Consider the following 6405-nt stretch of genomic DNA (forward strand, 5'->3'; position numbering starts at 1 on the left):
GAATTTTCTGTGCTCTCGGGCAATATATATTTGTCGTGTACGTTTATGCCGCTTTGCCAGTGGTATAATGTGGAATAATTTATTCGATGTTTTGAATTGACGGTTATTTCAACAGTTTAACCCGTTTAATACAATCTATTGCGTTCGATGCAGAAACGTTTTGGGTAAAATTCGCAATTATTCACATTTGTGGAGTTTGTCATATTACAATAGTGTAACGAAGGTATTGTAATCGACAAATGTTGATTTGAAACACGAACAACAATCAATGTTATTGAAAAATCGTGCGTTTTAAAACGTTAATGTTGCAATTCTTCCATTTACAATTGTACCATGTGTCATAGACGGCTATTTTTGAAAATTGTTAAAATTTAAAATGCAGCTCGTGAGTTTTTTTTTTCAACTAAAGAAAGTACTTTGAGTTTTTAAAAATCATGGCACAGATGGATTTTTAACGCAAATTTTCCGAATATTTATAATAAATGAATCACATTTTTATTCGAAAATGAAATTTATAAACTATTTTCATCCTCTTATTGATGTGACATGCGACATGCCATTTAAATAAAAATAAGCTGAATAAGGTTAATTAAAATCAGGTTAGCTTCTAGAGCAACGAATAATGCGATTGTAAGAGGTACCGGTTTCATTGTGCAGTCTTTTTTTTAAATCTGATAAAAATCTAATCGTGATTCGAAAAAATGCGCTCGAGCAGGCAGAAATCAGTAAAAATCTGCACACATTTTGAGAAAGTCATAGGGAATAAAATGTAGTTAACCTTCCCGCATAATCAATAACCATAAAACGTGCCTAACAACTAGTTCGGGATATAGTTTCGACTGAATGGGGTATCGTTAAACCATATGGATTATCATCCGTTTATGGTTATTGATTATGCGGGATGGAGATTGAAAAAAACCGCACATACCTGCTATTCAAAACAAATCATCGTTTTGCTGACAAATCTGGTATCTTTGCTGACAACCGAAAGTGACAACCTTACAGAACACTGAAAAAGGATCCCAAGGGGTTCGTTTCAAGGAGTTTCGAAATGCGTCGTAACCTGAGAATACTCCGAAGTAATCAATGTCATTTTTTTCGAGTAATCAAAGGTAACCATCAACAATCAATGACAAATAAACTCAAGTACGAGTAGTAAAAATTTATTTTATTATTTATTCACTTTTCGGGTTTCTTGCATGCATTTGAATGTCGTTCCATTTTGACATAAGAGCGCTTTTTAGATGGATGAGGGCACAACTAACAAACCCCCGACTAAGGAGCAACCGGTAAGCGAATCACCATTGTATATCAATAGTGCCTTACCTCTAGCGCTCGTTCATATATGGAAACATTTGTATAATACATAACGCGCTCAGGGGAGAGGTGGAGGAAAGGTATCCAGCGAAGTGTTACACTGCATAAGACCACCATGCAAATTTGCGTTACTTAGTTGATGGGATTTTGAAAATTGCCAAATTTCACGTTACGTAATATACGAATATTCTTTAAGAGGACTCTAAACGGGATGGTTATAAGAGACTTGAAACAAAAGATGCGACTCTCACTTTATGTAACTCGTGTTAATAATCTAATTATTTTCACAGTTAAAAGGAGTAGATTACTGAAAAACAATAAAGGAACAGTTCTACAATCATCTATGCCGGTATCTGAGTCAGCTGTTTTGAAGAATGCTAGGGGCAAGACACTGCGTAACCCAATAGGTGATTAGTAATCCTAACAAAAAAAAAACAACCGGTGTCATCTTGCAACCTGGATAGCTCAACCCAACGCGTGAAAGTCCTTCACTAGTTGGGCTACGAATTCAGTGCAACGAGCAAAATTCGATTGTATTCATTGTTACTAAGTGTTTATCGTTGCATTTTCAGACACTCCTCTAGTTACATCAAAACTCTTTGAAGTCATATTATCGTTGTTGCGATGTTGGTGTATAGAAACATAGTAAAACGGTATGTCAAAAGTACAACAAGTATTGCAAAAAAATGCCAAAGACTAAAGTTGTTTATTAAAACAACCGATGACCAAAATTCATCGCATCTTATAATATACTATTTCGATGCATTCAAATTATAAATCCGGTAAAGCTACATACCTTGCTACTGATATACATTCATTTTAGAAGCAATTCACAGCTTGGAACACATGAATTTGCGATTTTCATTTGCTTAGTTAGTAAGAATCTACTAACAAGTAGAAAAAGTTATTTGCTGTCGCTTGGTGATGCCTCGTCTTCAACCGTACAAAATAAAAAAACACTTCCCCGCTCGTGCCTACTTGTTGATCAAACCGTTTCACCATGTCCTATACGCTATGGTTAGGAAGTTAATGTGATAAATAAATGATATATATTAATATATATATATATATATATATATATATATATATATATATATATATATATATATATATATATATATATATATCAACCATTACAGAAATATTTTTCATGAAATAAAGTTGTCAAGCCCCTAGAAATAATGTGTTTTCCTTCTTACAGATGCTTAGCAGGGTTAACCTGTAGTGTTTTCGCCGACAGATTTATACCAGTGTGTTGGATTGATTTCGATAAAAGTAGTATAAATTTTGTTTATTTTCCGTGTAAAAAGCGTTCTTTCCACCCCTAGGGAGCGCTGCAAAATTCACTGAGCACTTAGCAGTTTTCGTATCACAGATGACCTTCCGTTCTGTGATTACATATCAATGTCGCGCGTGGTATACGGTCGACAGTTTTGCGCGCAATGATACCGCAACTAGGTAGTGGTCCAAGCCAATATCAGCACCGCGATAGGTACGTACGTTTGTAATGTTTGAGAAGAACCGGCCGTCGATGAGAACATGGTCAATTTGATTTGCTATACGTTGCTCAGGTGATCTCCAGGTGGTTTTGTGGATGTCCTTACGGGGAAAGAAGGTACTTCGGACTGCCAGTCCTCGGAAAGCTGCGAAGTTGACGCATCTCTGGCCGTTGTCGTTCGTCACGATGTGTAGGCTATGCGGGCCGATCACCGGCTTGTACATTTCTTCCCTACCGATCTGCGCGTTCATGTCCCCGATGACGATCTTGATATCTTTACGCGAGCAGCTATCATAGAGTTCCTCCAGCTGTGCGTAGAACTCTTCTTTCTCTACATCGGATCTTCCTTCGTGAGGGCAGTGCACATTGAGGATAGTGTAGTTGTAGAACCGGCCTTTTATTCTCAACAAACACAATCTGTCGCTGATCGCCTGCCACTTGACAATTCTTGATTGTTCGTAGTATTTTAATGTTTCGGCATGCTGCCTTACTAGGGTTGCGGATGCCTAGTCTCGCGACGGGGCTGCCGTCTTGGGTGTAGCTGGCGAGACGCCGCATTCCATAATTCAGCCGTCCGCTCCGGATCAGACGCTGTTTGAGCCGCCCCTAACATGGGGAACAGACGCTCGGACAAGCTGCCCTCCTAGGAGAGCAGCTCCCCCTTCCCTGTCAGCATACGACCAAGTTCCCACCGGTTCACCGATCTTCCCTTGGTTGCTCGTATCCCAGTCGGTACCACGTGGAGGTAGGGATAGGAGTTGCTGGGCATTATGCTTTGGACCACACTTGGGTCTATTTTATGCCAACTAGTACGGGTGTACTGCTGGTATGCACTGCCCAGCCGTTTACCAACCTTTATAACAATATTCCACAATAATTTCAACCAAACATCAGTGTCGCAGAGGATCTGGAAATACATAAATCAGCTCTTGGTGGTGGTTCTATTGGTAATGAATTCGCAGTATTTCTCTTGTGCCGCACACACTTATTTTATCTCGGCAAACTTCCCAACAGCTGAGCGAGCTCGGCGAAGTTTTTAACAAATGTCAGCAATATATTTCGACGAATATTCAGCAAATATATCGATCTACCGTGAGCCAGCAAGCATTGACAACTCGTTTGCCGAAGTTCTTGAAAATTCTACCGAAAACTTGTAGAACATTTTGCTGAATTTATCAGCTGTTGAGTTCTCGGCAACAAAATCCAAGTATGCATACATTTAAACCGTTAAGGCAGAAGAACCGGAAGTGATTCAAAAACCATTTGTGATGTTTCAACGTAAAATAAACATAAGTTTTTGACTGGTTTTGGATTGTTTTATATATTATGTCAGATTTACAAAAAAAACACAAACATCAAACTTCATTGTTTTACTCAAACTGAATAACTTCTACTAATTTACATCAATTTCTGGCTTGCACGAACAGGATAGATTTTACTCAGTTTTTGACGTATGGCAGTCTTACTCAAAAGTGAGTAACCGTAAAATACTCAAACTAGGATACCTCCACATTCAACAAAAATGAGTGATATCTTAAAAGGGGCCCGTGTGGTTGTCAAACTCTATACATTTTTCATCTACCTCTCATTATTTCTGGTGCCAGCGATTCTGGTGCCCACTTTTTGGTTGTTTTGCCCTAAAACAACTGAAATACAGTGAATTTCCCATAATTGCCAGTAGACTTATTCTTGAATAAATATCCTTATAGATTAAAAAGAAAACAAGAACTCAACGTTTATTTTCGGTAAAATGTGCGCTTTCAATGGATAAGATGGTTTTCGTAAGCATTTGAAGTATAATATTGACGCCGTGATGAATTCATGATTGGTAGGTGAAATTTTGACGTTCATAGAACCCTGATATCTTACCGAGCCATTGGCATCCCTTTACCGAGTAACAATGAACATGTCCTGGGCTCGAATTAGTTTGTGCCCGCTGTCAGCAGTAAGATAAAGATGTATGAAAAGAGGCGGTGATATGCTATCTCGTTTACACACATGTTGAGATGCTAGCCCTCGAAACATGGCGCGATGCCATAGGGGTGTATCTTACTGAGAATAGAGTAACAAAAAATAAGCATGTAGGGCTGCCATCCCCTTCAGGGCTGCCAAGTATCCAGCTTTTTACGCACCATAATGGCGGGTGCTATAATGCGCGTTCGTAATTTGTGAACCTCTCTGCTGACGTCAGATTCGTGATTTCTGCAGTTTTGGCAACATTAATGTAGCCAGATTTATTGTTTTTCGTGCGAAATACATGAAGAGTCAAACTGACGTAAGCAGAGTTGTCGAAAGGGTAGGTAACATATTATGAAATTTTCATTATAGCGTCCGCCATTATGGCGCGTAAAAAGCTGGATACAGATTTTTCTGTATTATACAGATTTTTTGACTACGATACAGAAATGATACAAAATACAGAGTTCATACAGAATTTTGATTTTTAATACAGATTTGTACAGAATTTCAGTAGTCGATTTTTTTAAGTTTCGGTTTGAAATTGTGATGTTAAATAAAGTGTTCGAACTAAAGAACTGGTAGGTCGGCCTCACAAACATTTCATCCGAACAGATTCGAGCATCAGTTTTTTGTTGTTCGAATGCGTTTCCCAAATAGCTGCCAATCCGGTCGATTCGCATTAGGCAATCAAATGAGTGAAAAAGAGAGTATAATTTTTGCTTTGTTTTCTCGGTTTTCACAAGTAGTCTGACTGTTAGAAATGGGAATTTGTATTGTTGCGAGCAGGCTTTAAAATCTGTTTTTTCGCCCAACGTGAAAGATTTCCAAGCCCAGTTACCCTAAACCCTAGCATTTGTAGGCACACAAACAAAATACAGAAAATACAGATTATTTTACGAGTGCATGCAGATTTTTCAAAATAAAATCTGGCAGCTCTGATACCTTTGGTCTGTCTCCAAGTATGATGACAGTTCTACAAGGTATGCTACATATTTGTCTATCCACGCACACAAACAAATCTCGTTATGAAAAATTTCGCGTTTTGTATGGAATTCAATACATTTTTGGAAATTTCTTGTTTGATGTTGTTTTATATCTGATTTTTTTGGTTGGAGAGTGAATCTCCAGTTGAAACACACTAGAAATTGATATTAATTTAGATTTAGTGTGAAAAATTGTGACAATATGTCGAAATAAAATATATAAAAATGCTATATTTCTAATAGTTGGAGCATAATCTTAGTCATTGTCATAGCTCATGACTTTTGTCACTGTATGAAACATAAGCGACTCTATTTAGAAGCGCTATTAGAGTACAAGGAAAAAACGAAAAGTGCAAAAAGGTTACCGGCAAATTGATGAAAAACAGCATATTTTACCTAAACCGCAGCATGTTTATGTATTCCCCACAAATAAAACATGTTTCAACATCATTTCTATAACTTTTCAGGAAAGTATGTTTTATAAGTTTAGTTTAAAATGCAAAATCATTTCAAATTTCATACAAAATTGGAAAAAGTTCATAACGATCACTAATACTAATGCATCGACGTGAATAGCATACCTTGTAGAACTGTCATCATACTTGGGGCACAGACTAACAGACGTAACACTGGAATTGCTAATCGAAA

Source organism: Wyeomyia smithii, chromosome 1 (assembly GCF_029784165.1).
Source record: "Wyeomyia smithii strain HCP4-BCI-WySm-NY-G18 chromosome 1, ASM2978416v1, whole genome shotgun sequence".
Lineage (NCBI taxonomy): Eukaryota > Metazoa > Arthropoda > Insecta > Diptera > Culicidae > Wyeomyia > Wyeomyia smithii.